Source organism: Panthera pardus, unplaced genomic scaffold (assembly GCF_024362965.1).
Source record: "Panthera pardus isolate Hobbes unplaced genomic scaffold, ASM2436296v1 HiC_scaffold_2, whole genome shotgun sequence".
NCBI classification, from domain to species: Eukaryota; Metazoa; Chordata; class Mammalia; order Carnivora; family Felidae; genus Panthera; species Panthera pardus.
Genome location: NW_026526765.1, coordinates 32,818,030 through 32,831,179, shown reverse-complemented (window position 1 = coordinate 32,831,179; position 13,150 = coordinate 32,818,030). Strand labels below are relative to the sequence as shown.

General features: G+C 38.9%; 1 protein-coding gene across 2 annotated transcripts in view; it reads left to right on the top strand.

Annotated features, from left to right (window-relative positions):
• Positions 1-6,581: 6,581 nt before the first annotated feature.
• Positions 6,582-13,150, top strand: part of PRKAA1 (protein kinase AMP-activated catalytic subunit alpha 1) — a 45,761-nt gene continuing 39,192 nt past the window's right edge. For both annotated transcript variants that reach the window (XM_053906953.1, XM_053906952.1), the window contains exon 1: positions 6,582-6,707. The gene's annotated coding sequence lies outside the window, so the exon portion shown is untranslated. The remainder of the gene's footprint in view (positions 6,708-13,150) is intronic.

Below are 13,150 nucleotides of genomic sequence, written 5' to 3'. Positions count from 1 at the left end.
GAGCAAGCAAGGAAGGGGCAGAGAGAGGGAGAGAGATTTTAATATTTTTTAACAGTATGTCTAACATCATTTACCATGTAATTAGTACAAAACTGGAGATATTTTTCATTCTTTTTTCATACCAAGTCTTCAAAATACAGTCTGTATTCTATAGTTCCAACACATCTCAGTTCAGATGTCACATTTCAAACGTTCAATTGCTATGTGTGGCTAGTGGTTACCCTATCGGGTAGCATGAACCTTGACATCAAGTTTAGCATTTTGAGGTTGAGTGATCATTGAAGCTGTCTGAATCAGAAATAGTGTTGGGGGCACCTGGTGGCTTAGCAGTTAAGCATCCGACTCTTCATTTTGGCTCAGGTCATGATCTCACGGTTTGTGAGTTTGAACCCCACATTGGGCTCCATGCTGACAGCGAGAGCCTGCTTGGGATTCTCTCTCCCTTTCACTCTGCCCCTCCTCCACTCTCTCTCTTTCTCTCAAAATAAATAAACTTAAAAAAAATGGTGCTGCATTCACCATGTAAATCTATAGGTAAATCAAAACATTCAAAAGTTACTACCTTTTAGGTCAATTAAGCCCAGCTTTTTACCTGTAAATTGGTAAAAATAAATAAGTAAGTAAGTAAATAGATAAATAAATAAAATGTTGTCCCTACCTAATCATGTTGTTGTTGCAAAGTGTTGCTATGAGAACAAAATGAGATAGTACATAGAAGTTATCAGCCCAGTGCCTGGTAAAAGTTTGATAAATGTTAGTGGTCATTATTATTACTATCTAGGTATCATTCCTGGATAAGGGATATCACTTTGATAATAGCAGAAAGTCAGAAAGAACCCTATAAAGACAACATGTATCTAGGTGAATCTACTACAGTCAATGATCTATGCTATATTAGACTCTATAGCACTGTAGGCTCAGAAATATGATTTGATCAGAACAATGAGCATGGCTTATCTCTCAGGTGAAGCTCATATTAACCAAGTAACCAAGATGACCATATATCCAACAAACTTGTTTTTAACCTTCTGTCTACAAAAGTAAACTGAAAACTGTCTTTGTGCCAGACGCTGATCTAGGCATTGGGGATATATCAGTGAACCAAGAGGGGAAGGCAGGAAAATGGTCATGGATAAGCCTAAGTCATGTTTAAAACAAAATGACCATCAACTCTTATTATCTAGGTAGGGGTAGGTTAGCCATTTGGGAATTATTTCTGATTAAGGATCAGCTATTTGGCGAAGATGCAGTTGAAAGGCAGAGGGAGCAGACAAGGCATGATCCCGAGATATCTACTACATGAGCTCAGGTTCAATCTCAAGGTCATACATTCACCATTTACTCAATTTCTCCACCACACCATGCACTTCACCTGCCTTCATGGTTAATCAGCAAAATTGTTTGAAAATTGGTTTGCCAACTTATCAAAAATATAACTGTCAAAAGGGTAGAATGCTCTGGAAGTCTCAACAAACACTTTCTTCAACTCTGAAAGAGCATTCTTATCTTTCTGTTCTTGAGAAAGCACCTTTCCATAGCTTCCATGAACTGACCAAAGAAGAAAGCAGGAAATCCTTGTTTTAACAAAGAGCTAGTAGGCTGAAAGACATGGTTTAAGATCAGATGCAGGGCCTTGGAACACAGCCAAGATAGTCTAATTCATTCCACTCTAAGGCCAACCCAAGTGGGTCTGGACCTGAAAGCAGACGCAATTACTAGGGAAAAGTGTGAGGAAACACTGATCCAACATTCCCAGTTCTAAACATGTATACTACCCAAGCACTATCACAAGGGCACAAAGTTCTATGCCCACGGGCATTTATTATTGCATTATTTATAATATATACTTTAAAAACCTAAGTCCCCTAAGTAGAGGTTGAGTTAAATAAATTAGAGTACATTCTTACAATGGAATAGTAATGCAATTGTTAAACACACACACACACAAGGCCTCACTATAAAGCTACAGTAGTCAAAGTAGTGTAGTACTCGTATAAGAACAGATATAAATAAGTAGAACATATCAGAGTCCACAAATAGGCCCACACATATATGGTAAATTGATTTTTAAAAGAGGTGCCAAGGTAATTCAACGGAGAAAGAATAGTCTTTTCAGCAAATGGTCATGGAACAATTGGACGTCCATATGCCAAAATTTTTTTTTAAATAAAAAGAATCTCAAGCCATACCTTATACTATGAAATCAAGATGGATCATATGTAAAACCTAAAACTACCCAATACTATGAAAAAACACCAGGAGAAGATCTTTGTGAACTTGGGTTAGGCAAAAATTCCTTAGATATGACATAAAGAGCACAACCTACAAAACAAAAAACTGGTAAATTGGACTTCATCAAAACTAAACATTCCTGTTCTCCAAAAGAAGTAATTAAAAAATAAATAAAAAGACCAGACACGAGCTTGAAGAAAATATATGCAAAACATATATGACAAATGACTTGTATTTAGAAGAAGTGAGTAATTAAAAAAATAAATTTCCCATTTTTTAAAATGGGCAAAAGAATCAGACAGTTCACCAAAGAATAATTAAGTATGACAAATAAACACACGAAAAGATGATCAACACCATTAGTCATCAGGGAGATGCACATTAAAACCACAATGACGGGGCGCCTGGGTGGCGCAGTCGGTTAAGTGCCCGACTTCAGCCAGGTCACGATCTCGCGGTCCGTGAGTTCGAGCCCCGCGTCAGGCTCTGGGCTGATGGCTCGGAGCCTGGAGCCTGTTTCCGATTCTGTGTCTCCCTCTCTCTCTGCCCCTCCCCCGTTCATGCTCTGTCTCTCTCTGTCCCAAAAATAAATAAAAAACGTTGAAAAAAAAAAATTAAAAAAAAAAAAAAAAAAACCACAATGACATAGCACCACATATCTACTAGAGTGGCTAAAATGAAAAGCAAATAAATAAAAAATGATAGTATCAAGTGCTAATAAATGCTTGTACGTTGCTGGTGGAATTGAAAAATGGTATAGCCATTTTGGAAAACAATCTGGCTGCTTCTTATAAAGTTACACATATACCTACCGTGCAACCCCAGCAATCTGACTCTTGAGTATTGTATGCTAATGTGCATAGCAGGCTATTCCTGCTCTCCGAACTGAAACAACGCAAACAGAACAGCACGACTGGAGAATAGGTAAATACATTTTGCTATATGCACATAATGGGATACTATTAAGTAATAAGTAGCAATAAGCTACTGACACATGACACAACCTGGATAAATCTCCAAAGGGTTATGCTAAGTGAAAGAAGCTGGATGCAAAAGTCTATATATTGTATGATTTTCTTTGTATGGCATTCTGGGAAAGGCAAAATTATGTGGCCAGAAATCAAAAGGGCATGAAGGAATTTTAGGGGGTGGTGGAGGTATTCTATATTTTAACGGTGGTGGTGGTTACTGTATATATATTTTTTTCAAAACTCATTGAATTCTACACCTACAAAAAGGTGAATTTTATTAAATGCCAATCATACTTGAATAAACGTGTTTAAAAATAAAAAGAAGGAAGGTCAGAAGACAATGGAGCAGTATCTTCAAAATTCTCAAGGAAACTCTCAAAGTTAAAACCCTATATCCAATCAAACTACCAAGTGTGAAGGTAGAATAAAGGCATTTTCAAATACATAAGCTCTCAGAAAAATTTACTACCCTGTGCCTTTTTCTTAAAGATACTGGTGGAATAGATTTCACACAAACCAGGGAAAACAGAAACAAAAACAGGCGAAAAAAAAAAAAAAAGGAAACCATTGTTTTGTATACATGAAACAATTTAAGTCCAACACAGGACAAAGGTAAAGGGACTCTCTAGGAAGATGGTAAAGGGGGATTCTTGGGTGATAACTCTGACACATGTGTAGAAGGCAAATAAGGTAAGAAAGCTCTGTCTAGGAGAGTTATGTTCAAGAAGATCAAACTAATAATATATATCACACATGTTTTAATGTCTTAAGAGATTTTAGGCAATTGGAATGGGGTTGAATTGATGATAAGTACATAGAAAACTAAGCAAGTAAAAAACATGACAAAGCATTAATTAATACTTTCTGCATGTCATACATTTCATGCATATTATTAAAAAATTTTTTTTTAATATTTATTTTTGAGAGACAGAGAGACAAAGGGTGAGTGGGAGAGGGGCAGAGAGAGAGACACACACTCACAGAATCTGAAGCAGGCTTCAGGCTCTGAGCTGTCAGCACAGAGCCCGATGCGGGGCTCGAACCCACGAGCCGTGAGATCAGGACCTGAGCCAAAGTCGGGCGCTTAACCAACTGAGCCACACAGTGCCCCCACTTCATGCATTTTAATGTCCTGAGAAAATATTTTAGACAATTGGTAGAGAGTTTGGGTTGAATTTATGATAATATATAGAAATCTAACCAAGAAAAAAACATGACAAAATATTAGTTCCAGACAAAACAGTCTTCTACTAAAGGTCTGTAATCAAATAAGACACCTAGAAGATTCTCCAAGGAAGAATTTCATAGAGTCAAGTAATCTAGAACCATTTCAGTAAAAATAAAACATGCTAGATTTAGACCAAATGCCTAACACAAACAGAACAAAATTCCCACATAAAACCATCTTAATTTCTGAAATTAAAAGTTCTACACATTTTTCCTTTTTGAGAGAGAGAGAAAGCATGAGCGCGTGCAGGGGCAGAGCGAGAGGGAGAATCTTTTTTTTTTTTTTTTTAGTGTTTATTTATTTTTGAGAGAGACAGAGTGTAAGCAGGAGGAGGGGCAGAGAGAGGGAGACATAGAACTCAAAGTAGGTTTTGGGTTGTCAGCACAAAGCCCAATGTGGGGGCTCAAACTCACAAACCATGAGATCATGACCTGAGCCGATGTAGGATGCCCAACCGACTAAGCCCCCCAGGTGTCCCAAGGGAGAGAGAATCTTAAGCAGGCTCCGCACCCAGCACAGAGCCCAATGTTGGGCTTGATCTCAGGACTGTGAGATCATGACTTGAGCCGAAATCAAGAGTTGGATGCTAAGTCTACTAAGCCACCCAGGTGCCCCTCCACACATTTTGTAATGTACTTGAATCTGTGCTTTACTTTATATAAGAAAAATAATATATATAAAGAATATGAGAATTAAATTAGTAATACCATGTACTGATTACATATATAAGGAATAATATTCCTTACTAAAACAGGAAAAAAATCAGGTCTTGAACTCTTTTCTTTCCTCCATAGTTACTGAGGAAACCACCAAAGCTAAATAACAGCGTGCATCTATCTATCTACCTATCTAATCTCCTCTTGATACATTCACCATAACTTTTAGCAAAGCTGTACCATTGTAAGATTCTTTTAAAAAGTATAAGATATTTTAAATATCTGAAGAAAATATTTTAGAATGGAGACCTATCTTAGATTTTTAACCATTTTGTATTTTCCTTACTTCAAAAGCATTTAAGGGTGACAGAAAAGATAGAAATAAAACTCATATGGTTATTGCTAAGTGAAAGAAGCCAAGTCTGGAAAGACCCCATGCTATATGATTCCAATTAGACGACATTCTGAAAAGGGCGAAATGATAGAAACAGGAAAAAGTGGACAGAGCTGAATACAGGAAGCACAAGGGATTTTTAGGGTGGTGAAAATATCCTTTTTCTTGTTTTGTTTTGTTTATTTTTGATAGAGAGACAGAGCATGAGTAGGGGAGGGGCAGAGAAAGAGGGAGGCACAGAATCTGAAGCAGGCTTCTGGCTCTGAACTGTCAGCACAGAGCCCGACACAGGGTTCAACTCCATGAACTGCAGGATCATGACCTGAGCCAAAGTCAGACACTTAACAGATTGAGCCAAGCACGCACCTCAAGTATGGTGAAAATATTCTGATACCTTAATATTGGGATACATGGCATTGAACCCAAACCCACAGAACTCTATAGCTGGAAGTGAACCTTAATGTATGCAAATTTTAAAAAGTCACTTGCAAGGTTGTGGTGTAAGGCCAAATATTAAGTCTCAATATTATATGTTGCCTTGACATCCGGTAATATTGAGAGGGCCTCAAATGGCCCAGCTCTAAGTTCCCCTCTCCATTCTGCTCCCACAGAGAAGTTTCTGTAGCCAAACAACCCTCATTACCAAGAGGCCAGGCACAGTTAGTGCTAATCCCTGACTAGTGGGTTCAGTTCCCTGTCAGCTTGTAGAATTATTCAAACAACTAATCACATTCTTCATAGGAACCAGGAGGCACCCCACCCTCGTGATACTATAAGGACTGCCTTCTGAAGCCACTAGTTGTTCATTCTGTTCCTGAGTGCAACCTCTGTGTGGCCCAAATGGTATGTGGTGCCCCCCTCCGCTAGGCTGTGCATACAAGTGACCAATAGACTGTTGTTGACACATCTGTCTTGTGTTGGGTGTTGTGTGTTTGGCCATCTCCATAACCCAAAGGAGGGAATTTCTCCCTCCCCAACATGGTGCATAGGAGATTAAAACAAACGCCAGAGCGTCCCAGGAAGGAATGCAAATTGTGACAACATAATCTGGTATTATGCGTGTATGAAATGACCTCACTGAAGGGGGTGGAGGGAAAAGGTGCTTACCTAAGGAAATGGTGGAGTCCAGACTAGGACTTGGAAATGAAGGGAGTCTATATGACTAAAGACAAAAGGAACTGCACACAAGCACTGGACTCAAGTTGATACAGTTGTTATCCACAGGGGTAAGGTTAACAATTCTGATACTTCCATAAATATATATGCTACTCCAGCTGAGCAATTAAGTAAATGGATGTTAAGTAATGGAAGCTAGGTTCTCACTGTTGGAGCAGGAATTTATAGGTAAGCAAAGGGAAGAAGATAGGATAACCTATGCAGTAACGAATTAGAGTTGGTTGTATGAAGTCATGGTTAGCTTATTACGGAGAGGGGCAGTTCTACATATAGAATTATTTAGAGATATGGGTATATTTATTGGTTAGTATATACACATATATTTCCTTGCTCTGTCAGCTGAGAGGTTCTAGAAGCAATGACACACCACACACCAAATCTTGTGTTCTAATACCACTTTCCAAAAAAGGTAATCAGGACACCTTGGAGAAATGGCTGATCCTAGCACTGGGGCAGGAAATATACAAGATGAGCCTGCAGCATCTTGTAGTGCCAGAAAGTAAGAAAGTAGTAAACAAAAAAAGCAATAAAGGCTACATTGATGGAGGTATGTCAAAAGGACACAGGAGCCAACTGAAAAAGCACCCACTGACCAAAGCTGGAACAATTTGAGCAATAAAATGAAGGAGTATTGGATTATAACCCAGTTATTAAATAAATATTCATGAGTCTACACTGCTATAAATAAATTATTGAATAAATGAGTGAATGAATGAATGAATGAATGGGAGACAAGATTCCGGGAAATCTCCTGCGGAGAATTCCAAATAATTTATGTAGATAGCATACCGTGAAGGAGTGGAAGCATAACTCTCCAACCCTTAAATGTGGGATGTGGTTAGTGATTTCCTTCCAAAGAATACAGAAAGGAGTACAGTATGGAAAGGAGGGAAAAGAGAGTAACTCTAGAGAAACCTGACAAATACAACCTTTGGCAGGTAATTAAAGTCAACATCAACAATGATGAACAAATCATGTGGATAGTATGAACACTTGATATACTGTGATTAAAATGGACCATTGTCTTTGTTCTTCCTCCCAAACCCATAACACCAGTCTAGCCATAAGGAAAACACCAAATTCCACAAATTCTACAAAATGTCTGACTAATACACCTCAATAATGTCAAGGTCATCAAAACCCGGAATACCTGAGAAAACCAGAAATACTTGTCACGGCCAAGAGAAGCCGAAGCGGACATGATAATTAAATGTAATGTGGTATTCTGGATTTTGGAACAGAAAAAGAGCATTAGGTAAAAATTAAGGAAATTGTGGACTTAAGTTAACGATAACATATCAGCATTGGTTCATTAATTGTTACAAATGTAAGGTGTTGGTAATAGTAGAAACTCACTGTGGAGTTTATGAAAACTCTGTACTATCTTTACATATTTTCTGTAATGTTAAAGCTGTTCTAAAAAATAAAGTCTACTAGGGCACCTGGCTGGCTCAGTCAGTTCAGCATCTGACTCTTGATTTGGGCTCAGGTCATGATCCCAGAGCCATAGGATCAAACCCCACAGCTCCACGCTGGCCATGGGCCTACTTAACATTTCTCTCCCTCTGCCCCTCTCCCTGTCTCACATGCATGTGCACTCTCTCTCGCAAATAAATATATAAGTAAATAAATAAATAAAATCTACTAGAGGCACGTGACTGGCTCAGTCAGAGGAGTGTAGAGCTCTTCATTTCAGGGTACTGAGTTTGAGCCCCACATTGGGTGTAGAGATTACTTAAATAAACTTAAAAAATTTTTTGTTTAAAAACTACTCATGTCTCTGGAGGCAAGGAAAATAAAAGCAAAAATGAACTACTGGGACCTCATCAAGGTAAAAACTTCTGCACACCAAAGGAAACAATCAACAAAACTAAAAGGCAACCAACAGAATGGGAGAAGATATTTGCAAATGATATATTGGATAAAGGGTTAGTATCCAAAATCTATAAAGAACTTGTCAAAGTCAACGCCCAAAAAAAAATTATTTAGTGAAGAAATGGGCAGAAGACATGAATACTTTTCCAAAGAAGACATCCAGATGGCTAACAGACACATGAAAAGATGCTCCACATCACTCATCATCAGGGAAATACAAATCAAAAACGACAATGAGATACCATCTCACACCTGTCAGAATGGTTAAAATTAACAACTCAGGAAACAACAGATGTTGGTAACGATGCAGAGACAAGGGAACACTCTTGCACTGTTTGTGGGAATGCAAACTGGTGCAGCCACTCTGGAAGATAGTATGGAGGTTCTTCAAAAAATTAAAAATAGAACTACCCTATGACCCAGAAATTGTACTATTTGGAATTTATCCAAAGGATACAGGAGTGCTGATTCAAAGGGGCACATGTACCCCAATGTTTATAGCAGTGCTATCAACAATAGCCAAACTATGGAAAGAACTCAAATGTCCATCGATGGATGAATGGATAAAGAAGATGTGGTATATATATATATGCAATGGAATATTACTTGGCAATCAAAAAGAAAGAAATCTTGCTATTTGCAACAATGTGGATGGAACTAGAGTGTATTATGCTATGCAAAATAAATCAGAGAAAGACAAGTATCACATGATTTCACTCATGTGGAATTTAAGAAACATACCAGATGAACATAGGGGAAGGGAAGGAAAAATAAGATAAAAGCAGAGGGAGGCAAACCATAAGAGACTCTTAAATACAGAGAACAAACTGAGGGCTGCTGGAGGGGAGATGGGTGGGGGGGAGGGGCTAAATGGATGATGGGCATTAAGGAGGGCACTTGTTGGGATGAGCCCTGGGTCTTATATGTAAGTGGTGAATCACTGGATTCTACTCCTGAAGCCAAGACTACACTGTATGTCAACTAACCTGAATTTAAATAAATAAATTAAAAAAAAATAAGATTGTATCAACCACATTTTATAGCTTAAAAAAAAAATCTAAAAAAAGCATCTGGGGAGCCTAAAGAGTAATACTTCCCTGAAAGTAAAGAATAAATAACCGAAGAATAAGGCACACAGGGGAAATATGTGTTATGACATATGACAAATATGACAAGCCCAGGTATGAGGTTAGAATGCTAAAGTGCACACCTTTAGTAACTATCTTTGTTAGAGGCAGGCTGTAAATCTGGACAAGCAGAAGTGAAGAGGCTTTGTATGTCTGCTTCTTATCGCATCCCTTACGTTCTTACACTACATCTGCACTGAGGACAGGTTGGTAGCACAAGATTAGAGGGATCTAAGCTGGGCAGCTGCACAGGACTCAGTCTGTAAGGGATACTGCACATCTCTGGGGTGCCAAAACATCACTCAAACTTTTGTCTATCTGAGCGCTTCTTGGAATGGGATGGTGAAAAAGAAATACTTTGATAAATTACTTGGGGTGGGAGAAGACCCCCACCCTACAGAATGTGTGCTTGGTCGGTCTGTTGACTGCTAAGAAGTGAGGGTCTGGGAACGGCAGTGTCTTTGCTCCCTGGAACATTGTTCCAGCAATCTTCTATTTTGTACCCTTCCACTTAGGTGAATGTTCCACAAAAAAATTTTTTTTAAGATTTTATTATTTTTTTAAGTAATCTCTACATCCATCATGGGGCTGGAGCTCACAATTCCAAGATCAAGAGTGGCACGCTTTTCTGACTGAGCCAGCTAGGTGCCCCAATGTCAAATATATTTTTAAAGAATATCGTTTTGAGGGGAACCAAATGAGTAGTCTGAATGGAGAGCCAAATTATTAGCCCATTCAAGATATCCAAGTGTTTATCAGCTCCTTGTATTAGCAAATTGAGTAAAAACAAGTCTAATAGTGACCAAAAACAGGACAGTCCAATTATCTCTTTCTCTCTCCCTAATATTCCCAAGGATATTATTTCCCTTAACTGATAAGAATAGGGCAACAAAGTTTGGAGTTACATTTTTTGGTGAATGAATGCACTTTATGCTGCTGATCATGAATAGATCCACACGCCTGGTACTCAAGAGAATCAACTTGGAGGTGGGCAGGGCTGATGTTTTCTCATTAATAGTAAGTAATCCAACAAGGATCAACCAACCACCTGTACATAGAGATGGGCCAAGTGAGTCCTTGCAAAGAGTACCAAGATTTTCCCTAGAAAACTGTTCTGGGCCTTTATCTATAAGGGTAACTGAAGCTTAAAATTTCTCATGAGAGAGACATTTTTGCCTAAAAAGTTTCTAACTAGGAGTTAGGAATCATCTACCCTACATAAACGGGATAATTATCCACAAACTAATTTTAATCACTGTAACTTCTTGGGAGCTTCTAATATAAATTGACTGCTCTTCTTTCTGTCTCTCCCATAGGCTTATATTGCTTCTGGAGCCTTGTAATTATCTATATTCTATCTTAGTAAGTCTTCTGTCCTTAGATCTCTTAATTCTACAAACTGGGGAGATCTCTGTCATACTCATTGCCCTACTTCATCTGCCATTTGTTTAGTGATGACACCCCATCTATATCTCTAGACTGACCTTTCTTTGCAGTAATAGGCATACATTACCAGTATCACCCTGGATATCTTTACCTGAATGTCTTTGGATGCCCTAATGTTACAAATAGAATTGTAACATCCCAGTCCCCTAATAATCCCTCCAGAAGCCTAGGAGGTAACTAAGATTCCTTCCTTATCCTCTCTGTCCACACCAATCTCTCTGTACATTGCTCATTTCATGTCTACATGTGTCTGGAGTTTTCCCCTTTTCATAATAGTGCCTATCTCATCACTTCTTCACCAGATAATCACCAATTCTACTGTTTTATCACCACTTTGGTCTTGCTCTTTTCCAATCCATCCTCCACACTGAATTCAGACTTTACAATTTTTTTCTAACAGTTAAAGTTTTCGACTCTGTAATGTATGCATAAGGTTCAAAAACAAAAAAGTTGAGAAGGGTACAGAGGGAAAAGGGTGCCCCTTACACCTGACTTCTTGGTCACCCTCCTACCAAAGGTACAGATAGCCATCAATTTCTTTGGTAAAGAAAGTAATTCTAAAATGCATCTACTTCACATCTTCTGTGCCTCATCATAATGTCCAAATTGAGAAGTGCAAATGAGGTCTTTCAGGATTTACTCCTGTTTCTCTTTTGTTTCTTCTAGTAAGTCCCTCTGTACATGTCGATTTCATCTCCTGTAACTACTTTGTTCTTCTCCAAAAGCCTAAGGCTTCTTTCCGTCTGTGATTTTACTTATGCTCTTCCCCCTACCTGGGATCCCCATGCTCCCCCACACAACGCCACCCTTCTTTGAGTGTAGTGCAATATCCCTTACTATTCCCCTAACTATATTCAGGCTGAAGCCTTTGTGAACCTGCAAAGATAAAGGTTATGTATGCCTTCCCTTGATGAAACTCTTTTGAAAGGACCATATACAGGGGCACCTGGCTGGCTCAGTTGGTGGAGCATGCGACTCTTGATCTTGGGGTTGTGAGTTTAAGCTCTATGTTGGGTGTAGAGATTACTTAAAAATAAAATCTTTGGGGTGCCTGGGTGGCTCAGTTGGTTAAATGACTGACTCTTGATTTCAGCTCAGGTCACAATCTCACAGCCAAGAAAGAGACAGAGCCCCGCGTCAGGCTCTGCGTTGAGGGTGGGGCCTGCTTAAGATTCTCTTTCTCCCTCTCTCCCTCTGCTCCTTCCCCGTTTGTGTGTGCACATACACACTCTCTCTCAAAATAACCCCAAAAAAACCTTTTTAAAAAAGAAATATATGTATGTGTTTTTATTATAGCACCTATCACATTGCCTTGTTGAAGGCAGTACAGTGTTCCTTTGTTTTTTGAGTCCTCAGAGTTTAGCAAACTAATACCTAGTTGTTATTGAATATTAGTTACAGTATAACTACAAGTAAACTAAGGACATATTAGGCTGCATTAATAGAAGTGTGGTCTTAGAATTTTTATTTCTGGCTATCATATTCACTTTTTAATTTTTAATTTTAATTAATTTTAATGTTTGTTTGTTTGCTTATTTGTTTATTTTGAGAGAAAGAGAGAGCGTGCGCAGGGGAGGGGCAAGAGAGAGGGAGACATAAGACTCTGAAGCAGGATCCAGGTTCTGGGCCAGCAGCACAGAGCCCGATGTGGGGCTTGAACCCACGAACCGTGAGATCATGACCTAAGCCGAAGTCAGACGCTTAAGTGACTGAGCCACCCAGGCCCCCCCTGGCCACCATATTTAGAGAAAGAGATTGAAGAAGTGTAATATCCACCTGACAGTGTATGGTTTACTAACACTGTGATGGCCTTAAGAAAAGACCAAGAGAATGCACAGCTCCCTTAGACTCTCCAAAGTGCCAAAAAGGAAACAGTCGACAATTACTTAGCTTCCTTATACCAGCGGTTCTCCACCGTGGTGTTGGGTCATTGTGGTGTGTCTTCATCAGTGCCGAGATGTATGCAACTTGTTTGTACTAATAAAAGCTGAAGTACTGAAATCGGAAAACAATTTACTTTTCCCTCCCTCTTAAACTAGTGCGGA